This window comes from Protopterus annectens, chromosome 17.part0, assembly GCF_019279795.1.
Source record: "Protopterus annectens isolate FY-2018-M chromosome 17.part0, PAN1.0, whole genome shotgun sequence".
In the NCBI taxonomy this organism is placed as follows: Eukaryota; Metazoa; Chordata; order Ceratodontiformes; family Protopteridae; genus Protopterus; species Protopterus annectens.
Window position 1 is genome coordinate 364,505,119 of NC_056751.1, and position 12,560 is coordinate 364,517,678.

The following is a 12,560-nucleotide window of genomic DNA, read 5'->3' on the forward strand; positions in this document are numbered from 1 at the left end:
TGTGCCATTTTTGTAGGAGCAGAATTGGATACAATAAGTATGATGACCAAACTTCCTCCAGAAAGAGTGCAAGTTTTACGTCGTCGGGTTCTAAATCGTTTTACAAAGAAAAAAGCACAAGCAAGCACAGTCCTAAAAGTTTTGGGGACCCATGGTAGCAGCAATAACCTTGATGTTCATCGTGCATACAGCTGCAGTCATAACAGATGGGTTATCCTGCCGTCAGGCGGGTCCTCGGTCGGCCGAATTCCAAAGTCTAGGTCCGGCGTCGATTGTCGTCTCTTCTTCCCTGATGTCAGCGCGGCAGGGGTAGAAAAGAGGCAGCCGACGCCATTTTCTTTAGTCTTTCTTGCCGTGCGGTTCCCGAAGCAGAAGCAGTTCGCAAGTGCCGGTCGACCATCTCCTGAGATTTATGAAAGTATTTCAGCCGAAGTCTTCTTGAAAGCTAAGTACCCCGTTGGGGAAACTTTTCTTGCCTCAGACCAATGTCAAAGTTAATAATTGCATTTCATGTGGGAAGCAAATACCGCATAAGGATTTCCACTCTTTCTGTATACCTTGCTTAGGCCCAGACCGCGACGTCTCGGCCTGCCGTTTGTGCTAGATTTAACAAGCGCACTATTAAGCGTCGGGCGGAGTTCGCCCTTCACTTTTTTGGCAAAAAATTCAATTATATTATGTCGTTGGATACTCCGACTCCTGTTTTGAGCAAAAAACGCAAAAATAAGGACCGACATACGAGGTCCGCACCACCTACTGAAACCACGCCAAGACCGACTACCGGTTCTCCGGTACTCAGCGAGGCGCCTACACAGCCCCTGAGTACTGATGACAATGCATTACCGGTGTCCTCAGTACCTGAGGTCGCAGGCTCCTCGGCCCCCATTCCTACTACATGTACCGACGCCACTCCTGGCAGGGAAACTCAGAATTTGGACAGGCCTGCCATTTCTCAAGGGGTCTTCAGGCCTTCCTCCTTCTCTATTAAAGTCTTCACTAAATCTAAAGCTGCCATGAAAACCAAAAAACAGGTTCCTCAGACCCCCTCTCAAGGCACCATGCCTAAAAAACAGATGCTTAAAATGGCTTAGGATTTGATTACTCTTATCAGGGGTTCTCAACCCCCCTCTGACAAAAGGCCCAGATTAGAGGAAGACTACCCTTCCTCAGATCAAGCTTCTATTACCTCAGAACTATCTGAGGACCAGGATTGTGCCTATTCTCCATTTGAAGACTCTGATGCAGAGGAGTCTATTCCCTCGGTCTCCCCCCTTGAGGACTTCTCTTTTGGGGAAACCCTGCATACATTGCGTGAACACTTTCACTGGGAAGGCCAAGATTATTCAGATTCCAAGAAAAGGCTCAGGGAATTTCTTCTGCTCCCCCAGCATAGGCCTCTTGCTATCCCTCCTGTTTTAGATGTATTGGATGATGTGTACACAGAAGCCAGCCTTAATCCAGATTCTTTGCCTTCAGCTCCTGTTAAACCAGACAGGTATTACTGGGTTCCTGATTCTCACCAGTTCCTATATAAAAGCCATACTGCTGACCCAGAAACAATTTCACAGGGTCCCAAGGGAATTAAGGCCTCTACTGCTAAAAACCCATTACCTTCAGAGAGAGATTTCAGAGCTTTAGAAAGGTGGGGGGAAAAGGTGTACACCTCGGCCACTTTAACCATGATTACATTAAACTGTCAGTTCCATATGTTAAAGTATCAACAGTTTTTGATATCTCAGCTGAAAAGCAAGATGACACAACCAGAACAACCAGATTTAAAAGAGTTGCAGGATTTGTTGCATGGTGCAGATCAAGTGGGTAAACATACCTTGCAGTGTGGTTTTGATGCTTTAGAGGCCTCATGTAGAGCTGCTGTTACGGGGTCTGTTATACGTAGGCATGCTTGGCTCAAAGAGCAAACCTTACCAGATCATGTCAAAGCTAAATTATTAGATGCACCTCTTCAAAAGGATTTATTGTTTGGTGTTAAAGCTGAGGAGGTGCTAAAGAAAATGGAGGAAAAAGCGAAATCAATGCAAACAGTGAAAGATTTCCTGCAGGTACAACCTCCACGTTTCAGCAGAAACTGGCCTTCAAAAAATTGGTCCTTTCCAGCCATGGACAGACCTCAAAGGGGCAGATACAGGCGTCCAAGGGGTAGAGGGCAACCTCAAGGATCTTTCAGAGCCAGGCAGTGGCAAGCACCAGCCCCAAGAGGTGGAGAAGATAGATCACTGTCTTATAGAAAACAGACACAATGACTTCCCCCTACACCTGCCAAGCAAAGCTTTAATGGCAGCACCTTTGGGCGGAAAACTGACATTATTCTCAAACGATTGGCATATTGTTACAAAAGACAAATGGATTCTGGACATTATAGACAGAGGCTACTGGTTCCACTTTCACACCCTTCCAAAAATGAGAGGCATGCCAAACCTGCCACAAAATCAAAGGGCAGAGGCACAAAAACAAATTTCAGCTCTCATGGACATGAAAGCAATTCAAGAGGTACCTGCAAAAGAACAAGGTCAAGGGTTTTATTCCAGACTATTCCTGGTACCAAGGAAAGACAAAGATTGGAGACCTATCTTAGGCCTAAACACATATCTACAGGTGCCAAAATTCAAGATGCTCACATTACAGCAGCTTCTTCCCATGGTGGGCAAGGAGTCTTAGCTGGTAACATTGGGCCTCAAGGAGGCATACCTGCATGTCCCTATCAGACAAGATTGCAGAAGATACCTCAGATTTCTTGCAGGTTCAACCCATTACCAATTCTCTGCATTGTCCTTTGGCTTATCTATCATGCCCAGAGTGTTTACGAAATGCCTGGCATCAGTAATCGCCTTCTGCAGACTACAAGGGATACAAATCTATCCATATCTGGACGACTGCCTGATCCAAGCGGACAGCAAGGACGTACTACTGCAGCACCTGGCATTTGTAATAAAACTGTTGAACTTCCTGGGATACACAGTCAACAAAAAGAAATCAAAACTAATTCCCTCTCAACAAATAATTTTCCTGGGTGCCAGCTTGGATACAACCACCCAGATGGCCTACCTCACGCCAGACAAGCAAGGGCAACTGTCTCAATACTTCAGAAAAATGGCAACTTACACCAGGCTAACTGCAAGGAAAGTCCTGCAGGCTCTGGGATTCATGGCATCTTGCATCCTACTAATCCCATTTGCAAAGCTGCATATGAGGAAACTTCAATGGTGCCTAAAAAACTTATGGTCTCAACACAGCCACAGCTTGGAAGTGATTATACCACTCATTCCATGCCTTCAAAAGGAATTTGTGGTGGGCTCAAGCTTGCCAAAGAAACACATGTCTTCCTTTCTGTGTACCTCAAGCAACTCAAATCACCACAACAGACGCCTCAGACTACGCCTGGGGAGCGCACATGACAGATCAGTGCATTCAGGGAAAATGGACCCGAAAAGAGAAGCACCTTCACATCAACCAAAAGGAAATGCTAGCCGTGCAAAAGGCTATTATGACCTTCAAAGACCTACTGCATCCAGGCCAGCTATTGATAAGAGCAGACAACACCACAGTGATGTGGTACATAAACAAACAGGGGGGAACTCATTCATACCCCCTGTGCAGGCAAGCCATGACCCTGTGGAACACAGCACTGGAATTGAAAATTCAACTACAGGCACAATTCCTGCCAGGGAAGGAAAACACACTGGCAGACAACCTAAGCAGAAATATGACAGATCCACACGAATGGAAGTTGCACCCTCAAGTTTTCACAAAGGTAACTCAGGCATGGGGACAGCCAGACATAGATCTCTTTGCTACCCACAGAAATTGCCAGTTGAAAAAATTTTGTTCAAGGACCTATCATCCACAAGCCTGGAAAGTGGACACACTTTCCTTCAATTGGGCAACATTGACAGTCTATGCCTTCCCGCCTCTTCCTCTGCTGCCCAAAGTTCTATTAAAAGCCAGAGCAGAGAGGCCGAAAATTATTCTCATTGCGCCAGACTGGCCAAGACTACACTGGTATCCGCTCCTGAAGAGCCTGACACATTCCCCACCATGGATCCTACCTCTAGTTCCTCTTCTGTTGTCCCAGCACAACTACAAAACCCTTCACAGCCATCTCAAAACTCTAAATCTAGCTGCATGGAGAATTGCTCGATTTCCCAACAATTTCTCCTCTCCAAGGAGGTGCAGGATGTCATCTTGGGGGCCAGAAGACCCTCTACTAGAAAGGTCTACTCCGCCAAATGGAAACGATTTTGTGCCTGGAATCAAGAAAAGGGACAGAATCCTTGGGTAATAAATATACCTCAAATTTTACAGTACCTAGCTGAGATGTTAAACAATAGATTTTCCTTCTCCTCCATAAAGATCCACGCTTCAGCCATTTCTGCACAATACAACACAGATCCTCCTTTATTCTCTCATCCTCTCTTAAGGCAGTTCCTCAGAGGGGCAAAGAATATAAAACCCCCAACGAAATCACCAGTCCCTGCTTGGGACCTCAACTTCATATTGGAAAAGCTGACCCTTCCTCCCTTCGAGCCAGCTTCTTCAACAGAGTTACAGTACTTGTCATGGAAAACAGCCTTTCTTCTGGCTATCACCTCAGCACGCAGGGTTTCGGAGCTACAGGCCCCTCATGGCTGTGCAACCATTCATCATTTTCCATCAGGACAGAGTTTCCTTACGAACCAACCCTACCTTTATGCCAAAGATAGTATCCAGTGTAGCTTTGAATCAGACTATCCACTTACCTACCTTTTACTCTAATCCACAAAACAAAGGGGAAGGGCTACTACATTCCTTGGACATTCACAGACAACTTCGTTACTATTTGGACAGGACAAAGCCATTCAGGAAAACTGAGCAACTCTTTGTGTCCTATGCTACAGGTGCTCAAGGAAAGGCCATTTCCAAACAGACAATTTCAAAATGGATAGCCCACTGCATACGCTTTTGTTACTCATTTCATGGAAAAAGTGTGCCTGCATGCATCAGATCCCACTCCACCAGAGCCACAGCTACCTCTGCAGCCTTCCTCAGGGGGGTCCCTACCAAGGACATTTTGGAAGCAGCCACCTGGAGTTCAGTGCACACTTTCTCTAAGCACTATCACCTCCCACTATTCTCAAAATCTAGAGCGGGCTTTGCCACAGCAGTCCTGCAGGGCATCCTAGCCCCTCCCAGTTCCACTTAGTGCCTACCACCCTTACTTAGCTTTGGGATTCTACCCATCTGTTATGACTGCAGCTGTATGCACGATGAACATAGTACAGTTTTGTACCTACCATAAATGTAGATGTTCGAGTGCTCATACAGCTGCAGTCCAGGTATCCCTCCCTCCATCCCCTCTTAGGGACAGGCCTTATGACAAACACTTTTCATATAACCTTTTTGGGGTATTCTTTTTATGGTGTATTTGCTTGCAACTACTGTTTTTGATTTATCAACATTGCATCTTTGCATAACATTGTTTGCCTTCCTTCTGGGGGCACCTGACATCTGGGGCAAGAAAAACTGAAGAAAATGGCGTCGGCTGCCTCTTTTATACCCCTGCTGCGCTGATGTCAGGGAAGAAGCGACAACAACCGACGCCGGACCTAGACTTTGGAATTCGGCCGACCGTGGACCCGCCTGACGTCAGGATAACCCATCTGTTATGACTGCAGCTGTATGAGCACTCGAACATCTACATTTATGGTAGGTACAAAACTGTACTATCCCATTAGCATGTTTGCACATGAGAATTTTCCAGTGACTTCTGTCGACTCAGTGGTCAATGCCGGAACTGCCCATGTCCCACAAAATATTGATAACAGAATCTTGCAAAAAAGACCTTCGTTGGTGGCTTCACTCCACTCATTTGATGTTAGGTCAACCATTTCTACTTCCCCAACCATTAGCTACAGTGACCACGGTTGCTTCTCAGATTGGGGGGGGTGGCATTATCTGGGAAAGACAGATCAGGGCACTTGGCAGGATCATAAGGCCCATTGGCACATCAGTGTCCTAGAGATGAGAGTAGTGCTTCTGGCGTTGCAAGCATTCCAGGACTGTCTTCCGCTGGGAACTATTGCAATACAGACAGTTGTATGGTACATAAACAAGGAGGAACCAGATCTTAACTCCTTTGTTGAGAGTATGGCAGTGGGCGACCTCCTCTCAGCACTTTCTGATAGAAATGCACATCCCAGGGAAATCCAATGTGATGGCAGACAGACTCAGCAGAGCAATTCTGATGCTTCAGGAGTGGTCCCTGAAACAAGAAGTAGTGAAAAAGATTTTCCGCATATGGGGCCAGCCTTGCTTTGACCTTTTTGCGACATTCATGAATGCCAAATGCAGCAGCTACTTTGCCCTTCTCCCCCCTCCGGGGAGTCGCCAAGGAATGCACTTGTCCAAGATTGGCCCTCTGGTCTCCTCTGCTTTTCCTCACTTCCCATTAATACCCAAAGTTCTGCAGAAGGCCAGTTGCTTGGGAAAGGATTTAATTCTCATCTCCTCATATTGGCCTCATCAAATCTGGTTCTCCTGCTGGCCTCATCTTCGGGAGGAGCCTTGGATTTTGGACCCATTTTCAGACCACCTGACTCGTACATCAGGGATGCTTCACCCTTCCCTTCATACTTTCAAAGTGATAGCTTGGATGCTCCGATTCCAACCATAGGCAGGTTTCCTAACCTCTCTTCTGTCAGTTAAACGCATCCTAGTATCTTCTCATAAGGTTTTAATGTGAAAGATATATAGAAGCAAATGGAAAAGATTCTCATTATGGACTTCTCATAATTATATTGACCCATTTCCTGCTCCAGTAAATTCCATACTAGAATTCATGGCAAAACTGTACTATGAAGGCGCAGTTGCAGCTACCATTAGAGTTCAAGCTAGCAGCGATATCCAATTTCCATTTGGGTGAATCAGGCCTCAGTGTTATGTCTCAGATTTTGCAAAGCCTTTATTAAAGGTACTTTGTTATTAAGACCACCTATCAAAGACCCTACACCCCCATGGGACTTAGATTTTGTCTTATCTTGTTTAATTTTTTCCCCCATTCGAGCCAGCATCATCTTTCGAACTCTAAAATTCTTGACATGGAAAACTGTTCTTTTGATAGCAATTACCTCTGCTAGAAGAGTGTCAGAGCTGCAAGCCAGGTCAGTAAAGCCCCCCCCCCCCCACACTCGCTGTTCCTTAGAGACAGGCTGTCCTTACGAGCAAATCCTTCCTTTTTGCCTGAAGTATATTCAGAATCAAACTTGAGCCAATCCATAGAGCTCCCAGTCTTTTATCCAAATTACGAGAATAAGGCAGAATACATGTTACACCAACTGGATGTGCATATACAATTGTTTCTACTTCCACAGGACGAAGGACTTCAGGAAATCTGACCAACTATTCATATTCTTTTCAGATTCAAAGAAAGGCAGTCCAGTTTCTAAAGTGACACTTCCAAAATGGCTTTGATTGCTTAAGCTTAATTCACAAATCTCAAAACAGCGATCTTCCCCATAGAGTAAAAGCTCACTCTACAAGAGCTATTACAACCTCTTCCGCCTTTTTGGCTAGACTACCAATTGATACCATTTGTGCTGTGGCAACATGGGCAAGAACACATACCTGTGTCACTCATTACAAAGTCTATTTGGTCTCCTGGAACAGGGCCTCCTTTGGTTCCACATTTTTGAAGAATATTCTTCCTTGAGCCACCCAGGAAAGATGGTGGTAGAGATGCTGCCCCATCCTGGTAAGAATAAAGGTGAACATGGACTATACACATGGAATGTCATGGTCAGTACGCAACTTTTTTGTCTTTGTGTTTCAGATGTAACTGCATAGCAGTACTCTAGTCTTCATTCAAACCTAAGAGTAGAATGCACATCCGTCCTCGGCTACAGACTTCTCAAACTGAACTTTTTTTTTTTTGTTTGCTAAAGGCCAACCTTTCATTATATTCCTTGTGTTCTTATTTACTTGGTTTCAAAACAAATTATTAGATTGTCAAGGGCCTTAATCCAGACATTCACCTATACAAAAGTAAGAGAAAACATATCAACTCCTCTGCATATTATAATCTATTTAATTTTACACGTCTTCCCACATCTCAGCAACCTAAGATTACAGCATATTAACTTACATATGCTTTTGCTGAGCTTTTTTCTCTTAACATTATAACGTGTGCATTTCTTAAAATTAAAAAAAGGGAAAAAAAACTCACTTGCTTACTTTAATATATCTGTTGCATGCAGCAGTAAATGAAAATGCTTTACAATATAACATGCAGTTTATATAGGGTTACTACCTGTCCCACTTTGCGAGAGACCGTCCCTCTTTGGGCGGTTGTGTCCTGACCAAAAATATTAAAAATGGCAAATGTCCTGAGACTGTAGGACATAATTATGTCCCATATTTTATGTAATAGTTGCATAAAATAGTTATTTCTGTATCTAAAATACCTAAATGTTACAAGAAACAGAATAAGCAACTAAGCTGCCACAAGAATAAGCTTTTATTTAGGCAAAAAAGTAAAGTTCTCTCTCTTGTACTGACTGTGGTTATGTGTCTGCCTGTAAAATCTGATGCATGTCCCAAAAATGTCCCTCTATGGCCATTTGAAAAGGTGGCAACCCTAAGTTTATGAGGAAATTTTCCATACAAATACTGTTAAGAACAAAGTTTGTTTTACTTGGTTACCTTCCCCCCTTGCTCTGTGTCCTTCCAAACATTAATGACCTTAAATAGGGCGTACACTTTTCAGTCCCCCACAAGTTTAACACAGTCAGCAGAAGTCCAGTCTTTCCCCTTTGTCTTGCAAAGCCATATTTCACTTATGTAACTGCTTTATGATCTCACATTTATTCACTGATTTTGTGTTTCTCCTCTTCCTGTTCATCCCCTCTCCCATCCCCTGACTATGTTTAAGGTCCAATGAGGTTTCAGTTTTACTAGACTACTGTTTTTTTTTTTTTTTTTGTCTTTTGACAGTTTTCCCTTAGAACACTGGAAAATGTTTCACTGGCAAAGTCACACTGTGAGCTTTATTATCAGAGGAATGAGAAGCAGAGTCCTCTTCTGTTTGTTGGCTCACTTTTTATTGGACAGACTTTTGTATTTCCTCCTTAGTCTGTTCTACATCAAAAACTTTGTTCCTCTAGGAGAAAAATATTCTGAAGACAGCTGGATACTTCATCTTAAAACTCACACCTGCCTCTTGACCATTTTGATTGCCAGGATAAATGTGCTTCTCTTCTGCTTCCATCCCCTTACAATTGTATGTAGTTTTTTGTTGGGAAGTATTTTGGTGGTGGTTTCTTGATAACCTCTAGATGAGTACACTTAACATTTAGGAAAGAAAGTCCTGAAGGTTTCCACTCTTATAGCAAGCTTGGCCAGTTGTCTTGGGCCTAGGTGTAACCCCATGTAGCCTAAAGGCTGCTGCAGCAGTGAGGAATTTGAAAATCTACTGTTGAGTCCTTATGTTTATCCAGAAATGGAGTGATTGGGTGGTTATTCAAAAATTCATCCCTGACTGGTGTAGCTCTCCTTGATAGAAGAGGTTTAGTCTGAGGGTGAGAACTGGGAAGACGTAAATGCTTGCCAAACACCATTCCCTTGAGTTTCATGGGATCCATAGTTTGTCTTGCCAAGTTAGTCAGAAGAGTTTCCCCTTGTGTATCAACTTGCATTACTCTGTCCAAATCATCTTTTACATGTCTTTGAGGTCTTGCCAGATCATTCAGAAGTAATTTTCTCACTGTGGACATCAGCTGGGATTGGATGAGAGCACTTTTTAAAATTCAGCAGTACATTTTTCTTGCCTCTCCCCACTTTGGTAACATGCAGACAGATTCTTCTTCATTGCCTTGCCTTGTATTTTCATCTTGGTTTTCCTTGTTTTTTTGTCAGCAGTTCTGATGTGACCATGCATCAGTTTTAGGACGTTGACAGGTGTGTACACACAAGTTGAGGTCTTTGTTTCAGGACCGGGATCGCTCTGCAGGTCTTTGCTTCAGATAAACTAATTTCAAATGGGGATACTCCTTTGTGGCATCAGCCAATGCCAGCTGCACATTCCTCTTGATAGATTGGAGTTAGAATTCCAGATGTACAGAGGCCCAAGCCGAGAGCTACCCCAAAGAAGGGAATTTCCTTTGGGCCTATGCCTAGGCCTACTGGCTCCCACACACAGGGTTATCAGCAGGATTTGGTTAGGTTAGCTGAAGATATAATTCCCTGGTCATATCCAGGCAACCCCCTATTGAGTCTTCCCCAGGGAAAAGGAGGAGACCTTACTCCAAAAGTCCTTTCTGATCCTTTTGAATCAGCTGAAGATTTTGAAGAGGAGTCTTCTATTTTTGATGAACGACCCTCCCTGACTTCCTTTGAGGAGTCTGATTCTGAGGAAAACCTGCCACCCCCCCCCCCTTTTTCAGGACAATTCCTTTGGGGAAACTCTTCATGCCATAAGGGAGCATTTCAATTGTGAAGCCCATGATTACACACAATCCAAAAAGAGGATTAAAGAATTTCTTGAAATGACAGAATACAAGCCTCTTGCCGTCCCACCAGTATGAGATTGTAGAGGATATTTTCTTGGATTCCACTTTAATCCAGATTCCCTTCCTCCAGTCCATTGAAAACCAGACAGGTTTAATTAGGGTACTGAACTCTCCTAAACATATCTTTAAGAACTCCTCTGCTGACCTAGAGGTTGTGATCCCAGTACCCAAAAGAGCTAGAGCTAGTTCCTTAACAAAAAAAAAAAAAAAAAAAAAACCTGCCCACTGATGGGAGAGTATGGCTCTTGATAGATTTAGCTAAAAAGTTTACACCTGCACCACTTTTGCTGTGAGGGTCGATAAACTGTCAATTCCACCTGATAAAATACCAACCGATCATTATGGATCAGTTGAACCAAACCTTAAAACCATTGAAGACAAGAATCTTTCCAAAGAATTACTGGACCTGTGTCACTCTAGCTCTCAAGTTGCTAGGCTGTCCTTACACTGAGGGCTGTGATGCTTTAGAAACTTCCAAGTGGGCTGCAGCTGTTGGTTCTGTTATTAGAAGACATGCATGGCTAAGGGAACAACTCCTCCCTGAGCATGTCATGTCTTTTGGATTTCTCCCTGGGCAAGGATTTCCTCTTTGGGCCCAAACTTGAGGCTGTACTTAAAGATGGAAGACAAAGTTAAATCCAGGCAAACTGTTAGACTTCCTTCAGGTTCAGCCTCCTAGATTCAGTAGGATCTCTCTCTAAACACCGGCCCTTTCCTTCACAAGCCAAAACCAGGCAGAGAAAGCCACATAGGGAAAGGATACAAAGGCAACACCCATGCGGTGAATTTCAGACACTTCCAGGCATGGGAGTTGTAGGCCGCACGCCCCTGAAACAGAGCAGTAATGACTCATCTGTCTGTATCTCTGACCCCCCCCCCCCCCAACAAGACTAGGTGGAAGACTATCCCTTATCAAATTTACTTTGGTCTCTATTCACTGTGGACATGTGGGTTCTAAGCATTATTTCAAGTGGTTACAGGCCGACTTTCAAAAGACCACTAAAGTGCTCAGACTGGCCAGGCGTTCCCCTAAACCAAAGGACAAGAGACACTTTGCCAATTTCAGAGTTTGAACTCCAGGGCTCAGTGGAACCAGTTCCAGAACATCAAAAAGGAAAAGGTTTCTACTGCAGCTAATTCCTGGTTCCCAGAAAGGAAGACCATTGGCATCGCATTCTAGACCTGTCTGCCCTCAGTCAGATGTTTTATCTGCCTGCAGGTAGCCCTCAGCCGGCCTGAGTCTTTGGATTTCTGTGTCGGATGCTGTCGCTTCTTCCATGATGTCAGGTCATCAGGGGTATAAAACATGCAGTCGACGCCATTACATCAGCGTTTCTTGCCGTGCGATGCCCGAAGCAGAAGCAGTTCAGAAGTGCCAGTCGGCCGTCTCCTGAATTTTTTGTTTTCAAGTTTCAGACCCGAAGTCTTCAAAAAAGATAAGTAACCCCGTTGGGGGGATCCTATTTTCTTGCTCTAACCGATGTCGGTAAAAGTTAACAATTGTCTTGTCTGTGGCAAGCAAATACCTCAGAGATTTTCATTCTTACTCCATCTCCTGTTTAGGCTCAGACCACGACGTCCCTCGCTTTGGTTTTGTGCCTTGTTCAACGCCTGAACTATTTGTCGGGCTATTTTTGTAGCCAAATACTTTCATTCTGTATCTCCGCACTCCGAAATGGCTTTAAGCCATCCGACTACCGATCTTCTGAAAAAAACGTAAGGATAAAGACAGACAGACCGCATAGGTCCAAAACTGCTGATGACGCTTCTGTTAAGCTAGTTGACAGTCTGCCGGTACTCAGTGAGGCGCTTTCGCAGCCGCTGATACCCGCTACTATAGATTCACAGGCCTCTGCTGAGACCCATTTGGAGTCAGGTGTGCCGCGAGATGCTTCTTCGACTATGGAACCTGCGGATGTCTCTACCTTGGATGGGTCCAGAGTCGCTGTGCAGGCACCGGCTTGTGAGGGTGTATTTAGGCCTACAGACTTCATCGGCTTCCCC